The sequence below is a fragment of the Mustela nivalis genome (genome assembly GCF_964662115.1).
Source record: "Mustela nivalis genome assembly, chromosome: 15".
Lineage (NCBI taxonomy): Eukaryota > Metazoa > Chordata > Mammalia > Carnivora > Mustelidae > Mustela > Mustela nivalis.
The window spans coordinates 37,430,758-37,451,192 of record NC_139034.1 but is presented as its reverse complement, the minus strand read 5'-3'; the positions used below and the strand labels follow the sequence as shown (position 1 = coordinate 37,451,192).

Genomic DNA, 20,435 nt, shown 5'->3' with positions numbered 1-20,435 from the left:
AAAAAAATTAACCTTCCAGCAATTGACTCAAAGCAGGGCAGATAACTACTTGCCTCTTTGATTTTTGGTCACCATGGCTTCTTGTCAGTACTCTTCCCAGATTATAATTTAGGTTCCCCTTCAAACCAAACTATTTCTACCCCCTTGCCCAGTTCCCTATGTATCCCAAACTTGGCTAACATTATTTACTCATTTATGCTCAATTTGTGAATACACACAAATTAAATAAAAATCTGTTCTCAGGAGGTAAATTCTTACTGCTCTAAGTCATTTTAAGCAAACTTGCAATTACTTACAACTAAAGCAGAAGTGCTTACTTTTCATTATGCCTAGCTGCCTTCCAAACTAGTAATTCTTTTATTTTTTTGTTTAAAGAGAGAGATTTTATTTATTTGACAGACAGATCACAAGTAGGCAGAGAGGCAGGCAGAGAGGGAGAGAGAAGCAGGCTCCCTGCTGAGCGGAGAGGCTGATATGAGGGCTCTATCCCAGGAACCTGAGATCAAAACCCGAGTCAAAGGCAGAGGCTTAACCCACTGAGCAACCCAGGTGCCCCCAAACTAGTAATTCTTAAGAATCAACTCAATTCATCATTCAAATGCCTCATATTCTATAAAATCTTTGATGCAATGCAAGCATCTTCTCCATTCATCTTGGTCAATTCTTACCTACGCTGTAAGCTACCACAACTACAATTTCACCAGGATTCAGTGTCATTCCTCTCTAGATCATGTTCAGAATGACTCAGTATTTTATTATACATAAGCCCATATAGAGCTTCCTGTGACCTCTTTTCTAAACAGAACTTAGTATGCATTTAATAGTCAACTTGAAGCAGGGCACCATGCTCCTAAAGTAAGTAACTCTGCTTAAATGAGTGGCATGGAAAACGATTTCTTTCTCACCCAGTATTTTTCAGTGGAAGAATCTAGTTCATTCTTTTCAAGAGTCTAAGAGTCATTAGTGTCTTCCTAGCATGTCTTTGGTACACTGCTGCTCTTGTAAAAGTATTACCTCAATTGTCCCCAATATCTAGGAATAAATGATCCCTGAATCCCAAGGGAAGTATCTATTTCCTTACACGTTAGTTCCTTTCGCCTCTGATGTTTGGTCAATCACCCTAAGTATGGTGGAAAGTCTCACAGCATCCAAGAACCTAGTGTCCACCCCTTCTCAAAAATTAAATATGCTACGATGGTGTACAGATGTTTGTTTCTACCAAGGGCAGGTGTACATTACACCTTCCTTTCAGTTTATTCCTAAGACTAAAAGGTTGTGAATTATCTTTTAAAAACATATAAATCTGTCTCTGATCCATAGATCAAAAGATCAAATAGAACATCCAGTTTAGAAAGTTCTTATCATTAAACATTTTCAATAAGATCATTTACAAAATAAATCATGTTTTTAAATGCAAATTACTTCAAACTGTCTCTCAGATTATTTATTTTTTTTTCAGTGTCCCAAGATTCACTGTTTAAGCACCACACCCAGCGCTCCATGTAATACATGCCCTCCTTAATACCCACCACCAGACTCACCCTTATTATTATTATTTTTTTAAATCTTATTTACTTGAGAGAGAGAGAGTGACAAGAGAGCATGAGAGAGGAGAGGTCAAAGGGAGAAGCAGACTCCCCGCTGGGCAGGGAGCGCGGGATGTGGGACTCGGTTCCTGGGACTCCAGGATCATGACCTAAGCCGAAGGCAGTCGCTTAACCAACTGGGCCACCCAGGCTCCCCTGACAGTCAAAATAAAACACACATGACTTTGGGGTGCCTAAATGGCTCAGTTGGTTAAGCATCCTACTCTTGATTTTGGCTCAGTTCATGATCTCAAGAGTTGTGAGATGGAGCTCATGTAAGTCTCCACACTCAGTGGGGAGACCTGCTTGAAATTCTCTCTCCCTCTATCCCTCCCTCCCTCCCTCGAATAAATTTTTTTGAAAAGTAAAATAAAGGCTTAAAAAAAACCACACATAACATTAATTCTAATTAATTAGTCTAATTTAAATCTAAAATCTTCACATTATTTTTACTTAGGCTCTAATACATAAGAATGTGTTTTGTCTGGTATATTTTATTTTTTTTTAATTTTTAATTTTTTTAAGATTTTATTTATTTATTTGACAGACAGAGATCACAAGTAGGCAGAGAGGCAGGCAGAGAGAGAGAAGAGGAAGCAGGCTCCCTGCAGAGCAGAGAGCCCAATGCAGGGCTCGATCCCAAGACCCTGGAATCATGACCCAAGTTGAAGGCAAAGGCTTTAACCCACTAAGCCACCCAGGCGCCCCTTGTCTGGTATATTTTAAAATTTATATAAATAGTATCATACTATATATATTCTCCCAGCACACCTTAACAAGACACAAAATTTTGAATAAACACAAAGATTATCTGAAAAGAAATTTTAAACATTAAATATTCTCTAAAACTCAGCGCTTAGAAAAATATTATCACTGAAAATAAGTCATGGTTATTACACTTCCATTATGACAAAGAAACATATCTAAGATCTAGAAAGCAGCCCATCTTCAATGATGCCTCTCATGAAAAGTGTTCTGACTTTCTGCAGAACATGGATGGTTCCCCTTAAGAACAAACACCATGTGTGGAAATCTTAAGCCTGGAGGTCTAACCCTAATGGTCTTTTTCTGACTTGCCTAAAAGGTGTGGGCTACACCGACACACGGGACACAGTGATGGTTCAATCAGCAAGATGTTCTAAACTACAGTGAGAAAAACTCTGGCTGTGCTTGTTATAGAAACTTCTTTAATTCACTCGGAAGCTAAGTAATCTAAAGCAACTCAAAGTTCTCCCAATTAAGAGCAACACAGTAAGAAAATGTAAATCAAATCAGAAAATACCAAATGAGGAAGTGACTCTATAAGGAAGAAGTGAATTTGAAAGCGTATTGCACCTATTTCTATAAAGCATTTTAAAATGATTGATACCACTACCAATTCCTTTTACACTGAAGATTAAACTCAAAGTCACTATACAGAAATCCCTCAGACTGGAAGGAAGACAGCAACTGCCTTCTTTGCCTTTTAATCTCTTTCTCTTTCCGTAATTACAAAATCACCAACTAAATGGAAATGTTGAGGGTCAGAATCAACACATAAACTCGAGAAATGCTGATTTCCTCATTACAGAGGCACCCAGTGTAGAAAAATACTGTATAATAAGCTCATATTTAACACAGACTTTCACAAATTTATACTCCTATCATATAATTGTGTAGAAGTATGATCCCTTATTTAGCCAAGCCCCATTTCTGGACATTTGGACTATTTCTAAGGTTGCCAAATTACAACGATCCTCAAAATGTAATCCTCAGACCCACAGAGGATCCAGAACCCCTTGCATCAGAGAGTTCATGAGGTCAAAACTATTTTCATAGTAATACTAGGGTACTATCTACCTTTGCTCACCATGTTCACATTTACACTAAGAGTGCAAAGCAAAGGCGGGCAGGCATAAATGTTAGCCTTAGCATGAAACAGGCTGCATCACCAAACCATACTAGTCACTGTATTCTTTACCACAAGGCACTCACATTTAAAAGAAGGCAGTTTCATTTAAGAACGTCCTTGATGGGGACGCGTGAGTGGCTCAGCTGGTTAAACAACTGTCTTCAGCTCAGGCCCTGGTCCTGGAGTCCCCGGAAGGAGTTCCGCATCAGGCTCCCAGCCCACAGGGAGTCTGCTTCTCCCTTTGACCTTCTCCCCTCTCATGCTCTCTCTCAGTGTCTCTCTCTCTCAAATACATACATAAAATCTTAAAAAAAAAAAAATCCTTGATGAAGGGGTACCTGGGTGGTTCAGTTGGTTATGCAACTGCCTTCAGCTCAGGTCATGATCCTGGAGTCCTGGGATCAAGGTCTGCATCAGGCTCCCTTGCTCAGTGGGAAATCTGCTTCTCCCTCTGACCCTACCTTGTCTCATGCTGTCTCTCTCATTCTCTCTTTCAAATAAATAAATAAAATCTTAAAAAAAAAAAAAAAAAAGGGGAGGGGGTGCCTGGGTGGCTCAGTGGGTTAAGCTGCTGCCTTCCGCTCAAGTCATGATCTCAGGGTCCTGGGATCGAGTCCCACATCGGGCTCTCTGCTCAGCAGGGAGCCTGCTTCCCTCTCTCTCTCTCTGCCTGCCTCTCTGCCTACTTGTGACCTCTGTCAAATAAATAAATAAAATCTTTAAAAAAAAAAAGAATATTCCTGATGAAGAGCAAAACTATTTGTTTTCTTAAATTTCAACCATTAAATACATGCCTTTTTAGCACTGTGAGTTATAAGAAGTAGACATTCTAAAACAGAATGGTTATCTTGACCAAAAGCACCAATTATTTGTTTTGCTTTTTTGTCTTTTGTTTTTAAAGTAGACTCCATGCCCAATGTGGTGCCTGGGACTTGAACTCATGACCCTGCCGAGAGTCACACGCTCTACCGATTGAGCCAGCCAGACTCTCCACTAATTACTTTAATTGTGAGCTAAACTAGCTGCTTTTTTCATGGAACACCATTTTTACTTCAAAGAACTACTGATTATTCATAACTGGGTATCTGGTATACAAGTTCCCAAAAATGAATAAAGTGACCCTGTTACTTCGGGAAAACAACTAACAGCAATTGTCACCAATGATAAATGCGAGCTTTCAACTGAAAATCAAAATTTTAGAAAATTTATGTACACTACTTTGGGCTTATTAGCTTTCTAATACTTAAAAGACTTTTTGATAAGACTAGTATAATATTTAAAAATGTGATTTTTAAAAATATCAGGGCGCCTGGGTGGCTCAGTGGGTTAAGCAGCTGCCTTCGGCTCAGGTCATGATCTCAGGGTCCTGGGATCGAGTCCCGCATCGGGCTCTCTGCTCAGCAGGGAGCCTGCTTCCTCCTCTCTCTCTGCCTGCCTCTCTGCCTACTTGTGATCTCTCTCTGTCAAATAAATAATAAATAAAATCTTAAAAAAAAAAATATCAGGTCAACACATCTGGAATATTCAGATGATCAATAAATAATGTTAAAGAATATTATCTCAGGAAAACATTAATTCATCAAAGTGCAAGACAGACAAATGGATTTTGTCTGTCAAAAGTTCACCGATAGGATTTCCGACTCCCTTTTGCACTAAGCATTAAGAAATTAGCATTCGTTAAGTTTTGGTGTAGTATCAAAGTAAAAGCCTCTACCTGAAGTGGCTATTAAAATATATCTCCTTACCTGGCGATTCACACACCTGTACCTCTGGGGACAAAAATACATTATATGTTTATTAAATATTTAAAAATTAATAAAAAGAAAAAAGAAAAAAAATACATCTCCTTTGGGGGGGATGGGAGGTTGGGTCAGCCTGGTGGTGGGTATTATGGAGGGCACATATTGCATGGAACACTGGGTGCTGTACATAAATAATGAATTTTGTTACACAGAAAAGAAATTTTAAAAATAAATAAAAATTACAAAGAAAAAAATACATCCCTTTTTCCAACTAGAAATCTGTATTAGGCCAAATTTTCTTCACATTCTTCAACAAAAGCAAAATATTGCAACAGAAGCAGATATGAAAATCTAGCTATCTTCTGTTAAGCCAAAGATTAAATAAAGATTTGCACTCCTTTCAACACAGTTTTTGTTTTTGAAAAAACACATGTCAGGGCGCCTGGGTGGCTCAGTGGGTTAAAACCTCTTCCTTCAGCTCAGGTCATAATCCCAGGGTACTGGGATTGAGCCCCGAATCAGGCTCTCTACTCAGTGAGAGCTTCCTGCTTCCTGCTTCCCCCTCTCTGTCCGCCTGCCTCTCTGCCTACTTGCAATCTGTCAAATAAATAAAATCTTTAAAAAAAAAGAAAACACTCTTGTCTTTTATAAAAATAACTAAGTTAACATGTAATGAGTTTATTATTTTTCAGGATATTCATATATCAATATTTTTAAGTTTTAATTTCTAATATTAGTAAATACTGATAAAGGTAACTCACATGAATAAAAGCTCTTTGGGATCCTCGGTAATTTTTAAGAGGATAAAGAAAACAAAGTTTGAGGAGACAGGGCATAAAATTTATAATCTGCTGTGCTATTAAAAACCAGTGGTTCAAGTATTTTCAAAGTTTCATCTCTGTTCCCATCCTTAAGTTTTCTTTGAGAAAGAGTCCTACAACTGAGATTGTTATGTCAAAAGACAGGTACATTTTCAAAGCATTTAATGTAAGTCAATTGATCTCCAGAAGCCTTTTTGATTAATACTGCTATCAAAAGACTATATGCAGATACATTTAATGGTGTTCTCACCATCCCATAGTACTTTGATTTTTGTCAATATGATGGGCAAAAGTAATTTTATTTAATTTGTATTCCTTTACTAGCAACTTTAATATTTTAACATTAAATATAATTTAAACATAAGTATATTAACTATATATTACATATTTAATAATCGCTGTAATTAATAATTTACAATGTATTAAATATAAATAATACTCTCCCCAACTTTTTTTGGAAAGATTTTATTTATTTATTTGAGAGAGAGAGAGAGCGCGCGCGCGTGCATGAGAGAGGATAGGGTCAGAGGGAGAAGCAGACTCCCTATTGAGCAGGGAGCCCATCATGGGACTCCAACCTGGGACTCCAGGATCATGACCTGAGCCAAAGGCAGTCACTTAGCTAACTGAGCCACCCAGGTGCCTGTCCCCAGCTTTTAAAAAAGATTTTATTTATTTATTTTAGAGAGAAAGAGGGAGAGCAGAGCCATGCTTGGGGCTCAATCCCAGTACCCTAGGATCATGACCTGAGTCAAAGATAGACACTCAACCAATGTGCCCCACCATGTGCCCCAATACTCTCCCCAATTTTAGTGACTTTTGCTGTTATTTGTGGAAGGAACTTGGAGGGACACAGATAAATATATGGTAAAAGTGATCCACGGTCTTTATTATTGGGAAAAAACCTCTAAACTAACAGTTTTGTTCTAGCTCTAGTTTAGAGCACTTGTGATTTTTTTAAGACTGCTCCACTTTATTATCAATAGGAAAAAAGATTAAATCAAATGCTGTAAGTACCAGTAATCTATTAAATTATCCAATCTTAGGCAAGTTATTTAACCATAGTTTAGGAATCCTAAATAAAATTTACAAATGGAAAAAAAGGGCGCCTGGGTGGCTAAGATGGTTGGGTGTCTGCCTTTGGTTTGGGTCATGCTCTTCAGGTCCTGGGATAGAGCCCCACGTTGAGCTCCACATTGGGTTCCCTGCTCCACAGGGTGTCTGCTCCTCCCTTTGCCTCTGCCTCTGCCTCTTCCCCTGCTTGTGCTTTATCTCTCTCTCTTTCAAATGAATAAATAAAATTAAAAAAAAAAAAAAGAATGGAAAAAAATTCTGTAAGAATGATATTTAAAACACTGGTTTGTAATCATGCAACATTCTTTTGGTGTCAAGACCCATTTATATTCTTAAAAGTATTGAGGACGACAAAGAGCTTTTGTTTCCATGGTTATATTTGTCAACATATAAATTCTTTACAAACATGGGCTATTATTATTTATTAAATGCCCTTTACAAGGATCTTTTCTCAGAAGAATGATATATTGAAAAGAAAACTCTGTGGAATACACTTTTTTTCCCCCTTGGTAAAATAAAGCTGTTAAAAATATAAGTTCTAGAATGCTTTCTTCACTTTGAGGATCACTAATCTAATTCATCTGTAACTTTCTCTAATCTTTTAATCTAATTAGAATACATTTTAAGTGGAAGTCAATTAACAGGATATATATATATATATATATAATTTATGAATTCTGTTTTATTCACTGATATATTCCTCAACATCAAGAATAACGCCTAAGAGATAATACATAATTGTTGAATGAATCAGTAAATTATACAGACTGAAAAAGGAATTTAATTAAAAAAAAAAGCTCAGGAGACTCTTGAACTACATAACTTACAAGAATCCTTCTTACTATAAAATCGTAGGACTTCTACTTCCATTTGTTCTTCTCTATCCCTGTCATCTCTGCCATGACTTATACATACACTGTGGGGAAAATCCCTTTTTTTTTTTTTTTTTAAAGACCTCATTCATTTATTTGAGAGAGAAAGAGTGAGGTTGTGAGAAGCAGAGTCCCCGTGGAGTTGCGAGCCTGATGCAGGACTCAATCCCAAGACTCTGGGATCATGACCTGAGCCGAAGGCAGTCTCTTTTTTTTTTTTTAAAGATTTTATTTATTTATTTGACAGACAGAGATCACAAGTAGGCAGAGAGGCAGGCAGAGAGAGAGAGAGAGAGAGAGGGAAGCAGGCTTCCTGCGGAGCAGGGAGCCCCATGCGGGGCTCGATCCCAGGACCCTGAGATCATGACCCGAGCCGAAGGCAGCAGCCCAAACCACTGAGCCACCCAGGTGCCCCCGAAGGCAGTCTCTTAACCAAATGAGTCACCTAGGCACCCCCATTGTGGGGAAAATCTTATAAAAGAGAGCCAAAAGATTACTATGAAAGCAAAAACATGGATTAAGATCTCTGTTTTCACTTTTTAATGGCAAATACCCCAATTATATTATTAAATTTTGGAAAACTTACATACAAAGATTCCACACTGAGTTTATAACAACAACAAAAAAATCAACAAAGATAGAGGAATTGCTATCGTTATTGTAAGAATTTTAAGAAAGCAAGTTAAAAACATTGATTGTGTCAATAAATCTAATTTGGGGTAACAGCTTACTGAAGTCTATCAATAGTGTCAATTAATACTCTTATTAATTTTGTATGTCCTATTAATCTTTTTGTTCTGAAAAGTGTTTTTTAAAGGTTTTATGTGAAAGAGAGCAAGCAGGCATGCACAAAAATGGTGGAGGGCGGGACAAAGGGAGAGGCAGACTCCCTGCCAAGCCAGAAGCCAGAGGGAGGGCTCAATCCCCGGATCCTGGGATCATGACCTGAGTCAAAGGTAGATGCCGAACTGACTAAGCCACTCAGACACACCTGAAATGTGTTTCTGAATAATATCTGAATGTGTGATGATTCTAAATATGGAATTATTTCTAGCAAACTATAACTCCAACTTCTTAATGGATCTCAACTGGAAGTTATCCATCAGAAGTAGGTCTAGAGTCATCTTACTAGTTATACGGGACAGTCCTACAACTTCGTTCTGAATTGAGCTAATCTTTAACTGAAGCAGGCAGTTAACATATTTTATGATGTAGAATTTATTCAACATTTTAAAAAATCAACCTTCTGTTCCTCAACAAATTAACATTATTTCTCAGTTATTTACAAATGTGGGACAAAAATAAACTAGCTCTTACATAGCAAAACTGATTATTAAATAAGTCAACCAAAGAGAAAGAGAATGCATTAATCTAGCCATCATCAGCTTTATTTACACTAATATTTTACCATAACTTGTTTCAGATTCTTAAGGAAAAAAGTCACATATAGCTAACACCTCCTATATATTACCTCTCTAATCTCATTTTATCCCTCCCAATTATTCTAAATTCGATGTTGCCCCATCTATCCACATTTTTATAGTTTTAATACATATGTATCAATAATCACATTATTTTTATGTACATAATTGGGACTATATTGTATTCATTCTACTAAGAATTTAACTCAAAATTGTTTGAAATAACTCTAATAAATGACAGGCATGGTAAACTGTTTAGTAGTCAAATATGTTGACGTCTACAACTTACTCTGAAATGCATCAATTGCCCATCTGTTTAGGGTCTTCAAGGATTTTACCCCCCAGGACAATAAACCATGGTAAGATACTGAATGGGTAAGAAGGCATCAAAGGCAGGCCTCTGTTCCTAGGAAAAGTAATGAAGAACTCTAAATTATCTTGAACCATCCATTCTCTCCATACTCTTTGTAAACAGCTCTCATACCTCAATATGATGATACTGCCTTAGAGAACTCTGGCACATATGTTCCATGAACCATGTGCAAGAATGTTCCCAAACTGGAAATAATCTAATGTCATCAACAAGAGAGAGTAAATACTTTCTGGTCTAGACAGACAATGGACTACAACATGGCAATTAAAATTAATTAAGATAAATCTCACAGAGTTGAATGAAAGAAGCAAGGCACTACAGAATATATATGGTGTGACTGCATTTACATGAAGTTCTAAGGAGTAAAAATTTAATGAAAAGGTTATCACAAAAGTCAAGATAGTAATTATTTTTAAGAAGAAACAAACATGGGGCAGCAGCAGGGGACTTCTAACACAATAAGCCTACTTCTTAACCTCGGTTATTGTGTAACAGGCAAACACTTTGTAATTATATCCAAACTGCATATGCTTTATATATTCTCCTACATGTATAATTCAGTTTTGTTTTGTTTTTTTAAAGATTTGGGAGCCCAATGCTGGGCTCGATCCCAGGACCCCAGGATCATGACCTGAGCTGAAGGCAGAGGCTTAACCCACTGAGCCACCCAGGCACCCCTACAATTCAGTTTTAAAACAAAAAAGATAATGAATTGCCCCATTACAATACTAAGCCTCCATTTAGTATTTTGATATTTAAAAAAAAGATGCACATAAACAGTTACTAATTCAAGACCTCATATTTATAGTTTTAGTTTCATTGCTCATAAGACTGTTCCCTAAAACACAAAAAATAACAAATTTTCCTTGATTTTTTTTTATATACCATACAACTTTGCACAAACACAACACCCACTATATGACTAGGCATCCATCACACAGACAATGAACTTTACATGACTTTTTATCTTGTAAATTCATACTAGTTCCTGCTACCTTAAAGAGCTTCTATTATATGGGGGAGAAAATGAGACAAGGATAGATCCAAGAAAACAAATTAAAAAAAAAAACAAAAAACAAAAAACCTTTTCACAGAAGTAGCTGCCTCTGGGCAGCAGGCAAGGGGAAAAGGAGGGAGGCCGCTTTTCATTACAGATTTTAAATATCATGTGCATATATCACTTCATTAATTTTTTAATATAAAAATTCTTAAATTAGGCTTCAAACAAACTCTAGAAGGCATTCATATTGCTTACTTTTTTTTTTTTTTTTTACAGTAGCAATGAATTCAGGCTGTAAAGTACAGAGAGAAAAAAGAGCAGACACCTACTACTCAGCATTAAAGGGCAGATAAAGGGAAAGTTCTGAATTCCTACAGGGGTGAGAGAAGAGAAGTTTAGGAAGAGTTTTCCTGATTCAGATATTTACAGCTGGTAGAGAAGAAATAAAAATGCTTTTGCACAGAAATCTGTACAACCAAAGCTCAGGTGCCTAACAAAGCAAATAGCACCCAAGTTATTTTTTTCATAAAGGGTAAAATGCCTCAACTTGTAGTACAGATCAAGAGCAACTTTTACTCTAGTATACACCATCTGACAAGACACAAAGATAGAGGTGACACAAAAAAAAACTTTCTCTTCAGTAGATTTTCACAGTAATGGGAGAAAGAGATTGCTCCAACAGTCAAAACTGCCATTATCACTTCAGCTGACTCAATGCTATTACGAATTCAATTTCTACCATCCATATGAAGCATCTCCTAAGCAAAAGAACAAAATATCCTGGCCAAACAATGGAAACAATAATTATATTCAGACCATTCAACTGATGGACTGTTCTTCCCTTCTCCACAGTCTGTGACAACATCTATGTCCCATTAGATGGGAAGTAATATAAGGTAAAACCTACGAATATGCAATCAGTGATGGAGTTAAATGTCCAAAGAAACCCCAAAAATCAAATCCAAGCATCACATGTATTTTAAAATGAAACAAAACAACCTTTTTCCTAGCCTGAAACAACTGCAAATAATAATAGCGTATTTCCCAGGAGAAAAGGATTTTCAAAGGCTATAAATCTTACCTTAAATCAGGAAAGGAATGTTTTGTCTAAAAACCCAAGGATAAGGGAATGAAGAGAAGTACCAGATGGTACTAAAAAAACTAACACTGGGAGAGCCATTGAGATAAAGAATAGGCTAATTACATTTGGAAAAAAAAATAAGTAGCTTAATTATTTACTGTGGTCAATATAGTGGTGGGTTTGGGAGTGAGAGGAAGAAAAGCAGAATTAGAGAGGCAGAAAAAGGGAAAGCCACAAAGTTGAATAAAGAAAGGAATAACTAAAGTAGAGAAGGGGTTTTAGTAAGTTCTAATATTGATAATAAACTACTCCAGTCACTTTCTTGACTTACCAGAGGCTGCAGGCTTCAAAACATCCCTGTTGCTTAAAAATTCAAATATTAAACCGCGAAGTAAGTGACTGATTGCTCCTCCTAAACCTGTACTTTTTTTCTGAAAGTGTGGTCTACAAGGACTTGCACCACAATCATCTAGGGTAATTATTAAAAATGCTGACTGATAAGCCAAACCCTAGGCCTAATGAATCAGAATCTTGGGGCTGGAACCAGGTGATTCGCTGTTACACCAAAGGTTGAAGATTACTGCTTTAAAACATTTACTACCAGGTAGGTGTTCCATTTTTTCTTTGAATGGTTATGATGTGCAGACATCAGGCAGATGAAGCTGAGGGCCACATGCCTTTTAAAGGTTAGCCACCCCTAATTTTAGCAGAATCTGCCCAACCGAGTAGTAGAGGGTCAGCAAATCACAACTGTCTTCGTATGTACTTGCTACTTCTGTCAAAGTTCCAAAAAGACAGAAAAATAAAATGAAACCTCTCTGATCTCAAAGAGCTTACATACTTATTCTTTTTGGTGAAGACACTCTTCTTAACCTAGGCAAATGCTATTCACTTTTCAATACTAATAATTCCTAAAGCTCCATACTCTGTCCTATTGTAAGTTTCAGTCATGTTTTACCTCTAGGCAAATAGTCTGAACCAAATGAAACTTCTCAGTGATTTGGTTCCATTCTTAGTTAACTGGCTGCTACCATACCCTGTTTTCCCAGTAAGAATCTAAATTTGTGGGGCACCTGGGTAGCTCAGCAGCTCAGTGGTTAAGTGTCTGCTTTTGGCTCAGGTCATGATTTCCAGTGTCCTGGGATTGAGCCGCATGTCTGGCTCACCACTTAGTGGGGAGTCTGCTTATCCATCTGCCCCTGGCCCTGCCTGTGCTCTCTTGCTCTCTCTCTTACTCTCCCCCCATCTCTAATAAATACATAAATAAATAAAATCTTAAAAAAAAAAAAAAAAAGAATCCAAGTTTGTGAGGAGAGAGCCCCTATTTTCTAGCCGCTGCTGTGCTGTCTGTTCTTTAGGACAATGACAACCATATTGTGGGGGGGTCTGATAATGAATTGGTTTAGGGGACTTGGGAGATTCAATAGTTGCATGCAGAGTGATTTTAAAAAAACAAATTTCAGGGGCGCCTGGGTGGCTCAGTGGGTTAAAGCCTCTGCCTTCAGCTCGGGTCATGATCCCAGGATCCTGGGATCGAGCCCCGCATCGGGCTCTCTGCTCAGTAGGGAGCCTGCTTCCTCCTCTCTCTCTCTGCCTGCCTCTCTGCCTGCTTGTGATCTCTCTCTGTCAAATAAATAAATAAAATCTTTAAAAAAAAAAAACAACCCCCCCAAATTTCAGACTTAAACAAAGAAGATCGAAAGTAAATTTCAACCGCCCCAATAAAACACATCAAAATGTTAACAAAGATATTATATGACCAGAAGATTTTTAAAAAGTGCCTAGTATGTACAGTACACTCTCAAAGAAGGAGAAGATATGACCAAAAAAATGAAATGAGATTACTAATTCTGGAAAGTTTCAATTCAAAATGAGTATAATGTCAGAATTTCGAGACGTCTAGATTTTGTAAACTCATATGCAAAGTTTTACACACACACACACATACACACACACAGACTTTAACAGAATAAGACATCGTATTAAAATAGTATTTGCCTTCCTAAAAGAAGAGGAGATAGAACTAAGACAGAAATAAACCTGTCTTTGTATTTAGAAGTTCAAAGTAAATTCCCAACTCCTTATATTTCCATCTCCCCTAGACCCATTTAAAACAAGCAATGTCATAAACAACGCTTCAACTATGAAAAAGTTTCAGTAATGAAAACAAGCTGTGGTAGAAATTAAATGCATCATCTTCTCTCTGACGAAAAAGGAAACTTGTTTGAACACATTTTCAGAATCATTTGGTTGCATCTCACTACCAAAATTATCACCAAGCAACTTAATTAAGGTTTTATTTATTCTTAAGGAAATAGAGCCCGTTCCAAACAAAGCATCACTTGTTAGTGTGGGCTAGCATGAGCAGCTCCAGGAGGGGAGTGCTTAGCGACCTTGAACAAGTCACAAGACCCCTCCAGCCACTGTATCTTCATCTATGAAAGTGAGGCCGCTGGGAGATCTTCAGTCTTTTTCAGTGCTCTGGTTCTCTGAATAGGTAATTCTAAGTTTAATTCTGATGACTCAATCTAAACTTATACTCAACCTTATGAAAGGAAAAGAATGGGAAGAAGACTACTAAGTAACTCGTCCTGGCCTTCCCTTGCTTCCATGCTGTTTTTTCCCCTTCCCATCTCCTTGAAGTCCCACTTCAGTCTATCACATGGGTAAGAGACTGAAACATATGACCAATTTTATTTAAATTATAACAGTACCTTAATTTTAAGAAACTAAATCCTCTTACTTCTCTCTAAATAAAATCTTAATTTACATAGTTACTTGTGTGTGGCTGGATTTTCCTCTTTTGGCTTTTCACCATTTATTTTCCTTTTTCACTGGCTTTTAGAAAACTTAAAGGAAAAAAAAAAGGCTACAAGGTTTCATTAGATTTTTCACATACACCACAGTAGAAGTAAATACAGCCTCTACTTACTCAGAGGTTTATTAAACCTGCAAGATGCAAACAAAGATGATAGCCAATGGCTCAGAGCTGAACTGGTAAAATGTCTGCTATGCCTTTCCTGCAAAAACACAAAATTCAGATCTGTTAATAGAATGATCCTTTCCAAGAGAATAAGTAACTGCCTTTATACCTTCATTTTTATCTCATTGGTCTTCAAGCGCTTAGAAAGTTAAGAACAGCAAATTTCCAAAGAACTAGCTAAATATTGTTATAGTCAATAATATGACTTTTGGTTTCCAAAAATGTTACTCATAATCACTGAACATTCAAATTCTACTTTCATTCAAATTTTAATTTCATAAATAGCTTTCATAAGTAAAATACTACTGCACTCAGCTTCTCAGAGGACCTAGAACTTCAAGGCACACCAGAATATACGCTAGCCAGAAAACTTCATAATTTCACTGATGATAAATACTCCAGAAAAAGACTGAGCAATCTTTTCTTTCAAACAAAAGGTATTAATTTTTTTCTTCAAAAGAAAAAAATTTTAAGAACAGCAATATGGAAAGCAGGCCAGTACTCTTTTTTACTTTTTCTTTATACACAAATTGAAATGCTACATGTTTCCTCAGAAGCTCATCATGCATCTGCGCTTGTTTCTCAGAGTAAGTTTCCAGTGTGAATTATAAAACTTTACTATTTTTTTCTAACAGTAAATGAACTGTCCCATCTTTCTCCCTCTTTATTTAATAACCACTTTTACTTATTATCTAAATGACTATTCATTTTCCTTACACTTCTACTTAGTTTTGAAAAAGTAAAGTTTAGTGTAGTTTCATTAACTTAAGAAAAGGACACAACAATCAATGAGCAACACCTATGGCTGAGTTGTCCCCAGACTCTCCTTTAACCAAAATGCCAAAATAAAACCAGTGTCTCTGAATTTTTTTAACACCCTTATTACACATGAACTGTACAGCTTACTTAACTCTAACTTTCTATCCCCACAAATACAATTAGATTTTTTAAAATGAAAAATTTGACCGAAGTTTGTTTTGTGGTATGAAAGAGAAAGAAAGAAAAGTCTCCTTTATTCTCAAGTCACACAGGGAAAGAAAGAAAGAAAAATCATATAACACATAAAAAAATGCTTTTCCAGGAAGATCTAAAACTTTCCAGATTTTAAATGCTTTGTTTCTCCCTCACAGTTAAGTGCAATCAGGCATGTGACTGACTACACACATTTTTTCAGAGAGTTAAAGAACACATTCAGCCATGTTCTTCGACAGGTAAGAGCCACCCTCTGTTTACCAGCTCAGGGAACAGCCAGAAGCAAACACACAAAATCATAATAAGTTACCTTCAAATATTCCCGTTCTCTTTTTGTCCTTTGGGCTTGAAAATAAAAAGCAATCCGGCAAGTTTTATGCTGTTAAAATGGCTCCTGTAGATTGGGGAAGTGGTGTCTGTGCTTCAGCCTATGAGTCATACATGAAACTAAGTGTTTCTAAGGGAGGCACGCCCATGTTGCTGTGGACCCAATTATTCTGCTAGGTCAAACATGCAAATCTACAGGTAAAAACAGAGGAGAGGTATAGAAAAAGGAGGGACGTGGAGCCAAGGAGCAAGATCCACCTTGATTAAACCATTATTCAGCTCATGTTAATTACCGTAATTTAAGATTAAACAACAACAACAACAACAAAATAGGAATCATCTACAAGGAAAAAAATTAAAACTGTATGTTGTTTTAAAAAATAAAAATCTCAACTTTTAAAAATGATCTTAATATATCAAGTAAGTAAAACTCTGAAAAGAAAAACAACGTGGGAGGGAATGGAAGGTAGAGAGCAAATTTTCTGGCTTTTAATGTAACAATGGGCCGGTGAGTCTAACCAGGCTACTCATTAACCCTTACAAGAAAGAGGTATATTGCTATGTCATCTGGAAAGCTAGCAACCTATAATATCAGACGCAATTCACAACTTCACTAAACATAAAATCTACTTTCTAATTTCCGAATTCAAAGTTCAATGGAAAAGCAAGTATGGATTAATCCGATTAACAAAATTTAAAATAATTCCAGGTTTACTAAGAAACTAAAATATAATACAGCAAAATAACTTTAAGTGGAACTGCAACCTTGATAAAACTCTTATTTTAAACAAATCACCAATGCAATCCCGGTTCATGATTTTACTACTTCCAAGCAATCGTCACAGTTTTCTTTACTTTTGTGGGAAACAAAATTTTCCACAAATAAAAGCCTACCGTGTGCCAGGCACCCTGCTGCACCATACATGGTGATCCTAAGACTGCCAAAGAAAGATAGGGATGGTGGAGTTTTACTCTCCCAGTCCTCAGACATCTGACAAGGAGCCCCAGCAGCCGCAGTGTTAGTACAACTACTTAGCCCGTCCCCTGGGTGAATATTTATTAATTTATTCTAAGTAAGAGCTTAAATTGGTGAAAATGGCTTAAAAGCATTAAGCACTTCCAAAAGTGCTTTACATGATGAAGTGCTACTCCCTAGCCACCTTCATCTTAATATTTTACAAAAAGTAAATAGGATTTGGCAAGGTTTTCTCCTGTTAGTTAATTACTTGGAAGTGATTATTCTTCCTTCCTAGAGGCACAGCTGAGAGGACAAGCTGTCACAGACTCAGACAGGAACTTTATAAACTGCTACAAGACATAATGATAGTGAACTGACTCTCTGCCCATTAAGTGCCTGTTTATTCCATTCTGCTGAACACTGTCTGATTTACCTTTTTACTAAGATAATCCCCACAGTTTTTTTCAAATTACTAATAAAAAATTATGCTAAAAAGAAAAACACATGTCACTTTTTCTCTGTCAAATGTCATGTTTAGCTTACTTTAGAGCTCATTTATTTAGAATGACTATTTGGATCCCAAACAAGAAAAAAGTGCCCTTTGAGCAGTCATAAGAGATGTTCACTGGAAAACTCCGAAGTCGTTTCCCAGAGCTGAAATTTATTTTAGACCATATCCATGTAAGCCCAATAATTTGATTATCTTTTAGCTAATTAGAAGTTACAAGGGTGAAAGAGGGACTAGGGAAAGGATGATATCAGAACAAACAAATGAGTGGATAATGAGAGAAGCCTAAAATAAAAACCTATAAAACTACAAATAAATATAACTTTAAAAGTCCTAGAACCTGAAGCTATCCTATAAGGTCAATAAATGCTACGTATCACCAAACAGTAAGAGCCCTGAAGTCAGCATTATTATGACAAAGGTCTGTAAAAGACAAAGGGAATAACAAGTGTGGGAAATCTTTTATGAAGTATGGATGCACAAAAAGAGGAGCTTCTGCTAGTGAGAAAATCCATTCATATAAAGTATCTCATTATTCGATAATGGCAGATATTTGGAAGGTAATTTAAAAGAAGTACTTTGACTACTAGTGTGTAGAAGTGAAGTAAGAGACATAAAGTGAAAATAATTACCGTTCTTCAACAGAAACAAATATCTTAATTGTTCCTAGGGGGATGATTCCAGAGCTACTATTACAATATACTGCCCCCTTGCTCAGGGGTGTCCCTATAAGCAGTGTTTTAACCACCTATAGAAATTGAAAACTAGGGGCGCCTGGGTGGCTCATTGGTTTAAGCCTCTGCCTTCGGCTCAGGTCGTGATCCCAGTGTCCTGGGATCGAGCCCCACATCAGGCGCTCTGCTCAGCAGGGAGCCTGCTTCCCCCTTTCTCTGCCTGCTGCTCTGCCTACTTGTGATCTCTGTCAAATAAATAAATAAAATCTTAAAAACAAAAAAAAGAAATTGAATCCTAGTTATAGTTACAGCCCAAAGAAATCAATCTCCACCAAACAAAACAAAACAAACAAACAAACAAACAAAACTGGCAAACAGCTTAGCACGAGTTCTATAATCAATCTGCTTGAGTGTGAATCCCAGCTCTGATATCTATTAGCTGTGTATTCCTGGGCTATCTTTAATAATCCTGTGCCTAACTTTTTTTTTTTTTAAAGATTTTATTTATTTATTTGACAGAGAGAAATCACAAGTAGATGGAGAGGCAGGCAGGGAGAGAGAGAGGGAAGCAGGCTCCCTGCTGAGCAGAGAGCCCAATGCGGGGCTCAATCCCAGGATCCTGAGATCATGACCTGAGCAGAAGGCAGCGGCTTAACCCACCGAGCCACCCAGACGCCCTACAAACTAGTTTTTAAAACAGTCATACAGGGGCGCTGGGTGGCTTGGTAGGTTAAGCCACTGCCTTCCGCTCAGGTCATGGTTTCAGGGTCCTGGGATGGAGCCCCACAGGCGCTCTGCTCAGCAGGGAGCCTGCTCCACTCCACCCCGCCTGCCCTCTGCCTCCTTGTGATGTCTCGCTCTGTTAAATAAATGAATAAAATCTATAAATAAATAAATAAGCAAGCCAGTCAAATGATCTGAATAGATACTTCACCAAAAAAGAGATACAGATAGCAGATAAACACAGACAAAAATCTCAACATCGTTACTCAACAGACAGATCCAAATTAAAGTCAGAATACCAGTAGAAAAGCTTAAAAAAAAAAAAAAAAGACAATACCAAATGGTAGGGAGTTTATAGAGCAATTGTAAGTCTCATACAGTATTGTTAAGAATGCAAAAAGGGACAGCGTCTCTGGAAAACAGTTTAGCGGTTTCTTATAAGGAAAACATATACATATTAGATGATCCAGCAGTCTCAATTGTAGATATATGCCCAAGAGAAATGAAAATACTGGTCTATAAAAAAAACTTCTACTTAAATATTTAGCAGTTTCAGTTTTACTCAGAATCACCAAATACTGGAAACCCAAATGTCCACCAACTGGAGAATGGTTAAACACCCCATGGTATATCCATACAATGGGATGCTATTAGCAATACAAAGGGTTGAACTTCTGAAATACAGCTACCACATGGATGGATCTAAAAGCATTAGGGAGTTGAAATAAGCCGGACTCAAAATATGTACTATATGTTTCTACTTATATGACATTCTGGAAAAGGCAAAACAAAAAGGGTAGAATTCTCATCAGTGGTTGCCAAGGGTTAGGAATGAGGGGAGGGAACGGACTACAAAGGGGAATAAGGAAACTGTTTGGGGTGATGGAAGCATTCTGAACAGTGATTGTGGTACTGGTTCTATGACCTACATATGTTCTCAAAAATCACAGAACTATACATCTGACTAGGGCAAACCGTACTGTACATAAACAGTATCTCAATAAACCTGACTTTAAAAAGAAATCTAGTTCATGAGTAATACAGTTATTAATATTCTACTGGGCACAAATAAGCACTTTATAAACATTAACTGTTTTTACTATGCTTCACAGAAGTAGCCAGTATCAAATGCTTCAAGATGAGAAAGTTTAAGTAAATCTCTAATTTTCATATAAATAAAATGTGGCATCTTAGGCTTGTGAGGCAAATATAATGTACCTGTACATACTGTGAATGCGGTTATTTGTAAAATCAGGTATGTATCAAGTCAGCATATACCTTAATATAAAGTTTTCATGGCTGCCTGGAAGAATTTTCAGCATTTATATTTTAACTATTAGCTGAGCAAGATTAGTTAATTGAGGGACTTGAATGCTAACTAAAGTTAAGACAGTGGTTCTTTCTGGGGCACGTGGGTGGCTCAGTGGGT

General features: G+C 37.0%; 1 protein-coding gene across 3 annotated transcripts in view; it reads right to left on the bottom strand.

The window, feature by feature from the left end:
• Nucleotides 1-20,435, bottom strand: part of ELF1 (E74 like ETS transcription factor 1) — a 107,560-nt gene that overhangs the window by 64,029 nt on the left and 23,096 nt on the right. The window contains exons 1-3 of one of the 3 annotated variants that reach the window (XM_082701382.1): nucleotides 17,038-17,164; nucleotides 16,127-16,335; nucleotides 14,794-14,881 (exon numbers count right to left, since the gene is read on the bottom strand). The exons of 1 other annotated variant lie outside the window; for it this stretch is intronic. The gene's annotated coding sequence lies outside the window, so the exon portion shown is untranslated. Of the gene's footprint in view, nucleotides 1-14,793; nucleotides 14,882-16,126; nucleotides 16,336-17,037; nucleotides 17,165-20,435 lie in introns of those variants that run through there. One more of the 3 variants, XM_082701383.1, reaches the window with a different exon arrangement.